The sequence below is a fragment of the Heterocephalus glaber genome, unplaced genomic scaffold (assembly GCF_053883595.1).
Source record: "Heterocephalus glaber isolate CG9 unplaced genomic scaffold, H.glaber_assembly_v1.0 deba00000546, whole genome shotgun sequence".
Lineage (NCBI taxonomy): Eukaryota > Metazoa > Chordata > Mammalia > Rodentia > Bathyergidae > Heterocephalus > Heterocephalus glaber.
Window position 1 is genome coordinate 12,154,151 of NW_028258147.1, and position 10,890 is coordinate 12,165,040.

The 10,890-nt window shown below is 36.7% G+C and overlaps 1 protein-coding gene across 2 annotated transcripts in view; it reads right to left on the reverse strand.

Annotated features, from left to right (window-relative positions):
* Asb15 (ankyrin repeat and SOCS box containing 15) overlaps positions 1-10,358 on the reverse strand; it is a 33,229-nt gene extending 22,871 nt beyond the window's left edge. For both annotated transcript variants that reach the window (XM_021237631.2, XM_004856472.3), the window contains exons 1-3: positions 10,221-10,358; positions 5,884-5,990; positions 2,888-2,960 (exon numbers count right to left, since the gene is read on the reverse strand). The gene's annotated coding sequence lies outside the window, so the exon portion shown is untranslated. The remainder of the gene's footprint in view (positions 1-2,887; positions 2,961-5,883; positions 5,991-10,220) is intronic.
* Between the last annotated feature and the right edge of the window lie 532 nt (positions 10,359-10,890).

The following is a 10,890-nucleotide window of genomic DNA, read 5'->3' on the forward strand; positions in this document are numbered from 1 at the left end:
ATATTTGTGTTTTGTGTTCTTAGTTTTCTTGGAGGAAAAATCACTTTCTTTGTGCTGTACCTAGTATTGAACCAAGGGTTTCCTCTTTGCTAGGTAACCGCTCTACCACTGTGTCACATCTGTAACTCCACTTTATTTTTTCTTTTTCTTTTATATCTTTTCCTTTTATTCCCACTCCCAGACAACTGGGGCAAATTGCTTTCTTTAGTGGTCACTGGAAAAAAGTTGCCTGTTAATTACCAGTGAATAAAGACTGAGTCCTTCAGTTGACACAACTGGATAACAAAGTTAAACCTGTGGCATTGCCTGTTTTCTTTTACCATGGCGATGGGGGAGTTGCATGGCTCTGGGATTAGTAATGGAGCACAAAGCTTTTCACTTATTTAAATCACCAGTTGAAATCCAACAAAGGGGAAGGGGAAGTGAGAGAGGTAGGGGAAAGGAAAGAAGGGAATGGAATTAATATGAGAAAATGGAAAAATGGAAATGAAGTCTTTGTAAATAGGGAGGGATGGAGGGGTTGAAAGGAGGGCAGGGGAAAGGGGAAAACTAAGAACCAAGAGAGATTATGTAAAGGTGCAAATTTCCAATGATGAATGTAATCATATTGTATACCTAAAATGTACCAATAAAATTATTTAAAAAAAGAAAGAAATCTGGGCTTCTGGTCCACAAGACACCATGGGCTCTGTAGGAACTAAATTGGTCTGGAGATTGAGTTTTGGAAAGCTTTTTTAAATATCCTTTTAATAATCATCAAAAAATGTAATCTAGATTCTGAACAGTTTTGTATCCCTAATGACAGCAGGGCAGAGATGACAGGCAAACCTACATGAGACAACTCCAATCTAACACAGGCTCCTCTAGCCTCATACTGACAGGTTGGGATGAAGGGAATGTGTGTGCACACTCACTGAGGGGCCAAGTCATTGAAGTAGTGTCACTGAGATGGGCTTAAAGACATCAAGGTATAATGAGACAGGCAAGAAGAGAATTATTTATATTAACTGCAAATTTAAAACAATTAGGACTCAATCTTTATTGAAGGCCAGCAAGTCAATAAGAAATTATTTAAATAAAGCACCACTTCAGAGTAGAGGAGGCAAGGTCAAGTAATATATTGACATCCTTTAAGATCTATTCACAAGTGTGTCATTTCTCAGTCTATTTAAAGAAATTAATTGACTTTCTACTCAATTTTATTCTCTAGAATCCCACTAGTGAGATCAGTTATTCTTTCTTAGTAGCTGATTTACAAAATAACTGAGACAATCTTATTGTAAATTAGCTTTTTCATTTAAATCTTGCTGAGGGTCAGGAACACATTTGATGAAAGCTATGGATTCTTTCTCAAGAAGCACTTGTACCTACTCAAAATTCTGCATACAATTTTGAGGAACTCATGGATCATCTGAAACTCATGTACCTATGGTATTAAAAAAAGTGAAATTCAGGGTTTTTAAATGCTAAACTCTAAATATATTATCCAGACTTTAGTAATTATTTTATTTTACAAATGGAATGAATCAAATCCAAAACTTAGATAATGACAGAGTTTGGCAACCATGTAAATTTTAGAATATGTTAAGTTAAAAGAACCATAAATTATTAGTGCTGGCTTTGTGTTAAGCACCTAACAAAGCACCTTACCTACATTACTTTGTTAAAATGCTTTCTTTAATGCTGTGTTGTGGGTATTATAGATCATTGTGGATAAGTGGAATCTTAAGCTTCAAGGTGTTAAAATACTTGACCGGTGTTGCAAAGATAACATAGTCTGAGCAGAGAATAACTTCACTTCTAAGATCTTTCAGGAGCTGTAGGAAAACATCTCATGGCCTGTTGCCTTTAAAATAAAACACTTTGATCCTGCTCTTAACAGCCAGCTCTTGATGACAATAACTTCCAAAAATAATAAATAGCTTCCAAAGACACATAAATCTTTTTTCTTTGGCTCTGTGAAATAAGGTTTTGTGTTGCTGAGGGTGGTCTGAGGTGTCTTAACCCTGCTTTTATTCTGTACTTTTTGTTTTGGACTTTAAACATCACTGTCCAAAAAATAGGATCAACATATCAGCTAGTGCCTGACTGAAGTGGTCAGGAGGCTGGGATGTCGCAAGGTATGATGCTGGAGTGAACATGAGTACATGACCCTTCCTTGCAAACTACTTCCAATACTTTCTTCATGCTAATCTTTGTGTTAAGGTGGTTGATAAGTTTGACACCCTTCAGAGGGTCCTTTAAAACATGGCAGTACTCATAACATAGAAGCACAATTCTCCTTTTCCCTGAATAGGACAAATATAACTGTGTTCCTCATGAATTGTTTAGTTGGTTTGGTCCAGATCACACCCAAGTTCATCACCCTGCCTACCCTAACACTCTGTCTTGGGGATAATAAGTTGGAACAATATCTGTGAGTCCATAATAGGGTTGGCCTTAACAGTGGTCTAAGTGGACGGTTGCTTCCATGGTGCAAGGAAGGGCTGTGTGTCCATAAATATCACACTGCCCCAGCACCTGTTGTGTCAGTGCCATTTGTTACATCAGTGAGAGATGCTACCATTTAGGGCACATTGTTATTCCAGTGTTTCTTTTAAAATGCCAATATCACCATACTGGCAATCAGCATAGAACCAGGACTTCTTGGGAGAATTAATGGGAATGGACTGGAAAAAAATTATATGGGATGACGGCAGATGGTCCAAGGTGGAGATCTAGTTGGAGGTGATAGAGAAGCCAAGGAAGAGCATTATGGCAAAATTTGAACTTCTTTACAATTTTATACAAGTTAAGCCCAAACTGAAACCCTAAATTTCTGAAGGAACTATGAATCTCTGCTGTGTGGAATGCAAGACCCCGATTTGCAGAGAAATTTTTCCTTTACCTCAAAAATGCTATGATTCTTGGTTGCTGAGCTCATCTAGTGAAAATCCAAGAGACAATCATTGGGACTTATCCTATCAGAGAAAGAGCAAGAGTTAAATAAGGACATTATTTTTAAGAAAATACAGTTATACACAAAATAATATTCATCTTCAGTTTTCTGCACTTTAACCATTTATAGGTAGTTTTAAAGATATTATAAAATTATTGCAAATAAAATTTTGTTTTAATTTTGGTGTTAATTGGGTAGTTATATACGTTTAGTTTTTCAGAGCCCTGTAGCACAAAGTGCTGATTCAGATAAATGGCTTGTACTATATTTTCATCACTGGGACAAAATATCCAACACCTGCAACTTAATGAAGAAAGAGGTTTATTTTGGCTCACAGTTTCAGAAGTTTCGGTCCATAACTGGCCAACTCTTAGGTAGGAACATCATGACAGATGGGTGTGGCAAGGTAAAGCCCCTCACTTCATGGCAGCAAGGAAGCAGTTGGAGCAAGGAAGAGTCAGAGGAAAGATGCACCATTCAAAGTCATTTATCTAGCAATCTACTTCCTCCAACCAGGCCCCACCTCCTAACAATTCAGCTATGAACTCATCAATGGGTTTACCCATCAATGAGGGGAGTGCTCTATCATGCATCACTTTCTAAGGCCCACTACTGAACACATGTTCCTTTTGGGGGACATTTTGATTCAAATCACAAGATGGCTTCATTTGGCTGATTTCAGCAACAAAGCCAATTAGCCTCCAAGAGTTTTCAGAGAGAGGTATTACTCCCTGTCAGAACTAGGTTCCACTTTATAGTCACAGGTAACTCTTACTTACAAGTTACAGCAATTCCCTTCTTATGACATTGGTCTTTTCTACTAGAGAGAAAGTCTGTAGCTGATGGGAAGAACTAGATCAGTTCAAACACCATCTTTTTAAAAGAAATAGCACATGTTCTGCTAATCCATTTAAAGCACACACACACACAATGTACACACATACACTTGTGCATGCAATCAATTGTAGTTCAGAAAACAAATACTGCTTTTGCGTTGCCTCAAAGATATACAACTTGACATTAAAAAATAAAAAAGTAAACTGGACAAATTGGTCTCTGGACACTAAGTATGATACTTGCCATCTGATGAGGATTCAGTTATGTGTTGGCTGAGTGAATGAACAATGCAATGACCAAATATACATTGCTTTTAAAATTAGCCAAATAATAGGTCAACCTTGTATTTTCTTTTTAGCTTATATGACATTTTTGCCAAACTACTTCCAATTTGGTGTTGGACTGATTAATGTATAATTTCTATGTAAATACATTAATGGTAGAAACTGTCATACTGCTTTTGCTTATCTCTGGTTTCATATTACAATAGTAGAAATTCTTACTCTGTACTATTTATTTACAAGCCAAATCCAAATATGACAGAAATGTAGGAAGATATCTAACAGCTTTTGAAAATGACAACAGTGCAAGAATGAGCTTTAGGTTCACAAGTGCACACATTTCCAGGGGGAATATAAACTTACAGAATAAAAAATAGTGAGAAAAAATGGCACATGAAATAGATGGGCTCTTACAACAAACTAATGTAATAATATTTTTTAAGTAGCCCTGTCCTTTGTCTGAAATTTTACATGTAAAGGTCTATCTTACAAAAATGATCAGAGATGTGAGAAAAGATTTATAAGGTTCATCTCAGTAGTAATTAAATTGTCAAAACCTTAGAAGTTACATACATGTCTAACAATAGGAAATTTGTAGGCGACATTATTTTATATAAAAACAGTAAAATATAATAGTTATTGGTTAATGTATATGAAGAATATTAATGTCATGGGTAACACTGTATTTAAGGATGATGTGAACAGCCACTTTTTTTTCTTTTTGGTACCAGGGATCGAACTCAGGACCTTGCGCTTGTGAGGCAGGTGCCGAAACCACGGAGCTAAATCCCTGGCCCAACAGCCACTTTTAAGTAACTAAAATTGACTTTATTCCAATTTTGTTGAGGTAAATAAAACTAATATTTACAGTTTTAAAAATTATATATTTAAGGTGTACAACTAATGATTTAATATACATATATATTGTGAAACGTTCACCAAAATCAAGCAATGAAAATATCCAGGACTTTCCAGATTTATTCCCAAATTTCTTGGTATAATCATTATGAAAAAATACAAAATTCCTCAATACTTTAAATATATAACTAACTTATGGCTCAGCAATGCCCCCTCTGGGTGTGTTTCCAAAGGAACTGACATCTGCCTTTCCATATTCATTGCAGCATTATTTATTATAAGCAAGACATGGAATCTACCTAAACATTCATTAACAGATGAATGGATAAAGAAAAGGAGCAATATATTTACAATAGGCTATTAGTCAGCACTTAAAAAGAAGAAAATCCTGTCATTTGTAATAACAAAGATAAACCTGGAGAACATTATGATGAACAATATAAATCAGACACAGGGAGACAAATATTGCAAGATCTCACATATATGTGGAATTTAAAATGTTGCATTCACAGAAACAGAGTTAAATGATAGTGCCAGGGCCTGGGAAAATGGAGTACAGAGAGATTTTGGTCAAAGGGTTGAAAGTTTCAGTTTTACAGGATGAATAAATTCTGGTTGTCTACTGCACAATAACTGTATTGTATACTTCAAATTTGGTGGGAGTGTACATCTTAAGAGTTTTACCAAGAACGATAAAGGAAACTAAGACTGACTTTGTGGAGCCAAAGTTTACAAACTCATTTCAAAAACTGTCCTGGCATCTAACTCTCAGAGCCTAGCAGGCAAGGAACCCTGGCAACCTTCAGAAGAGAAGAACTTGCCCAAATTTATAGCAAAGCAGGTGAAAGATGGTCATTTATCAGTCATCTCTCCTGTCATTGCAACATCATACCCAACATCTACAGGAGAGATACATCTCAGGTGTATTTAAACTGTCAAAACCTTAGAAATAATAATAATTTGGCTCACAGTTTCAGGGGATTCAGTTCATGGTCAGCTGGCTCTAAGGCAGAAACATCATGGTAAGAAGAATGATGGAGCAAAGATGCTTAGTTCATGGTGACCTGGAAGCAGAGCTGGGGAACAGCAAAAGAGGGAAAGGAGTGAGGGACCAGACATGGACCTCAAGTCACAGCACCATGATTCACCAAGACTCACCCAAAACATGCTTTCCTAATTCCTGGACAGCTCCTAAGCCAATACAACTGAAAACCCCACTTAACTCTTACTGGTGGACAAAGTTTCTTGGCTTGGGAATGAGCACAAAGCTGAAAGATGGATGCATTCGTCTGACTTGTCAAAGCACAAGCTTTACTAACCTAAGTTATCATATTGTCTACGTGAGACCAAAAGTTATTTTTCGCTAATTAGTGAGTAGTCATTTCCAAAGAAGGTGAAGCTACAGTTTTTTTTTTTAAAAAGCTACTTTTCGTTTACACAACTGAGTTGTAGCATAAGTAAAAATATTTTGACTACTTTAATTAGATATAACAGTGAAAAAATTTTCTATACTTTAAAAAGCACTACTTTTATACACATACACATTTTCTCTCTAACCAAGCATAGCGTATTTTGTTGGACATAAAATTCCTGTCATAAAATTAAGTCAACTACTGTTCTGTTTAAAACTTAAACAAGAATGAGCTGTTGCATTTTTTAGCATCTTGTTTTGAAATCATATAGATGCCGTTAATTTCCTTCTGCTGGAAGTGGTTGAATGCAGTGATCTGTTCAACTGCTTGCATTAGCTGCCTAGTTAACTGTGTGTCATGTGTCACAGTCAGTAAACACTGCCTGTTATTATTCAGTGACTGAACTCTACTACTGGAATAGGGAAGTGGGATTGCATGTTTCAGCATGCTTTAGTTCTATTCCCTCCCTTGAACAGGCCCTCTGATTTCCCTCCTATCTTCTTCTTCCTTTACCCTGGAACCAGCAAATTTCAAGTCTTAAAACCATCAGGTAGTCCTGCCTGTAAATCTCATCTACTACCGCCTAGCAAGTACTTGGCCAGTCTCAGATGAAATCCAAAGTGCCAAGAAACCCATCCCCCACCACCCACACACAGCTCTTCATCTTTGACCAGCTTTAACAATTATGAAAAACCTAAAGTCAAATTCATCTCTTCAAACCATTATTTGATAGTATTAATTGTCTTTTCCCCAGAACCACACTGAAAAAGTGTTCTTTCTCTGGGTTAAGAGAACCCTTTTAAATATTTCCCAGGAAGACTGTCACATCTCCCCTGAGCCTTCTTGCATGCTACTCTTTTTTTTTTTTTTTGGTACTAGGGAATCAAATTCAGGACCTTGTGCTTTCGAGGCAGGTACTGGAACCACTGAGCTAAATCCCCAACGCCCTTGCATGCTACTCTTATGACATTGCTTAGGGTCCTTCACCATTTGATTGCTTTTCTGTAAACACACTTATCCATCTCTTTCTAGAAGTGGTTCTGGACTGTAGGTTTTGAATGCAGTCTAACTAGTGCAGTCAGACCAACACAGCATTAAGTGGGTAGACCACCTCCTTTTCTTGGACAATATACATGTGTAAATCAAGCCCAAGATCACATGAATTTTGGGGTTATTGTGTTACACATTCAACTGGGCCCTTGTCACCCCCAGTTCTACAAATTATGTTACCCACATTATTTGATGTGTAATTCTGTATAGGATTCTTTATATCTATTACATTTAATCTTTTGTAGGTTTCACCTTTATTCCAATTTACTAAGATCTAATGCATTTTCCATCCCTCCAAGTATTCCATGTGCAGAGCTAATAAGCATGTCTTATATGTCCTTATGCTCCATTAGCAATGATAAATGTTGGAGAGAAATTAGTGCAGGGCAGGAGCTCCAGGTTGACATTGATCCATTATTTAGCACCCTTTGAGAGAAGCTGTTTATCCAGTTACAAGTCCTCTTAAAGACACCACATCTAGGCAGTGGGCAGAGGCCTTTCCCAGTGTCCCTGGGGTGGGCCATGTGCTCGGCCCACAGGGCTCTGGGGCCATCTGGCTGGATTCAGATCCTGTCACTACTAGCATACAACAAAAGATGGAAGTAGCGGGGCTAAAGCCAGCAGGATCAGTAAATTAAGAAGGACAAGAAAGAAAGTTACCAAACCACACCTCTGCTCCACTCAAGCAGGAGAAATGAACTCATCCACGTCAAATGAGAGGACCAGAAACCTAACGCTGTGCCACAAACGGAGATTCAAGCCTGCTGAATCTCATCTGCCACACAATGACAAGGACGCCCAGGGTCGGACTACAGCCACAAAAACATCACCTCCTAAAATAGCAACCCGTGCTCTGGCTGGTGAATTTAACCCAAACTCTGCGCGCTAGGAATAGCACTCAAATTTTGACTCCACCTCAATTTTCTTCGAAAATGAAGCATATTAAGCAAGAGATGACCAAAAATCACCTCCAGTTTGTGCGTTTTGAAGCAACAGACCTACATGGTGTGTCTAGATCCAAGACTATCCCTGCATACTTCTTCCAAGTGAGCTTTACATACAGTTACAGCTGAATGTAATTTCATGACCATTAGCAAGCAAATGGTCCTTATTATTCATCCTTATTTTCTGTAATCTACATAGCAATTCAAGCTGAAACACAGTATCTTTACCTTGTTTTTTCCCTGGTCCGTCTCCAAACACATTATTGTTCCCCAAGGAGCTTAACATATACTCTCAGCTCTCAAACAACAATTCATGTACCCAATAGAAATAGAAAACCAATTAAGACTGGTAATTAAAAAAAAAAAGAAAGAAAAAAAGACACCACATCTAGTGTTTATGTCTCCTTTTTGATAACCAGACTATCATTGAGAGATAATTGTCAAATCCCTTGCTGGATTACAGATTCTACTCCATTCCCTTGTTCCACTAGTCAAAAAGAGAAGGAAAAGAATTGACTGCCGGTTTCTTTCTTTTAAACCTATTTCTGACCATTCTATTAATCCATTCAAAACTATGCATTCAGTATCTGCCACTTTTCACACACTGTGCTACACACAACCATTTAGGATTGGTGCCTTCAGGGAGTTGCTGCCTTTAAATAATGTATTCTAGACTTTCCCCCAAAACACCAATTAATTCCCTCCCTTCCAAGGTCTAGTAGAATCAAACATGCAGTAGATCCTCAGTAAATGATTGCTATACTGAATTAATAATTTAGTATTTTAGTACTAATATAGTATTTTAACTATTAACATCTATTGACATAGATTTAGTTAAAGCATATTATACTATGTGCATTGAGTGAATTATATCATTAAATGTTTACGCCATACTTTTCTCCTTCTTTGGAAATGAGGAAACTGAGCACAGAAAGGATGGGTAATATGCTCAGGCTTATATATCTAGTGGATAGTAGAGATGTGGAACTTAAACACCGTCACTTGGTAATAGAAGCCACAAAAGCTCACCCACTATGACCCAGCTGCTGTGATGTAATTAACAAAGTGGATCTCATTCTGTAAACTAGAGTTCATAAGCCTCAGGAAAAGTCTTCTGAAAGAATTTAAGTGAACAACCAGCAAACTTATCCAACTAGTGGAAAATAACAATTTAGTCAAATTTTCATTTGAAAATAAAATACTCTTATAAAAACAAAGTACAAAATGATGATGTTTAACTACAATAATTTAATGCCGTCAAGCACAAAGCAATAATAAAACTTGCTTTGTCTACATCATTGCTATTTGATGGAAATCTAATCATCTTAGATGTAAAAAGTTCCTTACAAGTTGTTCAATTAAGAGCCAGATGAGAGATAATTAACAAATCAATTTCAAGGACTTTCCAGACTCAAAATTCTGTATTAAATTGAATTCAGGTTTTTCCATCTTAATTTAAAATATTTGTTTTCAAATCTGAACATAAAGCATCTATCTTTTGCAACAGTTAATGAAGTCTTGATAGAAATTTATTTTAAATATTCACAAAAATCACTTAATTTTTTTCTCAGAAACCAAAGAGTCAGCTAAGATCCTTCTGAGAGTCATAGTATCCATATTAATTCATTAACATATTTATCCTTGACCTGTTTTCCTCATGATATGACATTTTGTTATGACTGATATTATTTAATTGAGTTGATATTCTATAAATAAATGAAACCACCCTGGATTTATTCTATAATTTAAAAGGCCCTTGACAGGCAAGCTCATTGATGATCAATTGAAAAGAATGAATAGCTATCACAGTCTGTATTTCCACCTGTTTAAAATAGTTCCAATACTGAACTCTTCCACAAACTAGCTGGCAAGGTATGGATTAAATATTTCATAATCTCACCTTTTGGAATGATCATCTTGTCATTCTCATCCAGGGATTTGCCTTCCTAAACCAGAGGAAGGGCCCTAGAGCCCATGTGTTCCTCTGTGTATCTAAAATTAAGTATCCAGTTGGTAGTTAAATTAAGACCTAACCTTGTACAACTGAAACACTAGCAGTTCCTGGCACATGGCAAAGTATTACCCATGACTTCTCTAGACTCTCATCAAGAGAAACACAAGCCATAAGATTATTCGGGTCCTGCCTGATTGGTTCAAAGAGCTCTCAGAGAAACAAATGATCTGCCAGCTCAGCTGCAGGGAGGGTTCCTGCTGAGGGAACAAAACTAAATCACTTAAATAGAAGCAAAACATACTTCCAAATTATCCATAGGATAGGCCTGTGAATTTGTGTATTGGCATACCTGAATCCATATTTGAATACATACTTGTTCTCATTCTTCAACTTTGAGACCCAAGTCAGATCTCATTACATACAACTTACTTTTCCTAATGTATTGATTTCCTTTATTTGAATCGAATAATTGCCAATCTAATTTAGGACGAAGATAGGAGACTCAGTGACATCTATTCTGATCAAGAAATTTTGGGTTAACTTATAGAGCAGAGACTGAAAAGGATTTAGGTTGTGTCATTGGTTGTCTTGAAAGAAAATTCAAAAAGAAAAAAGA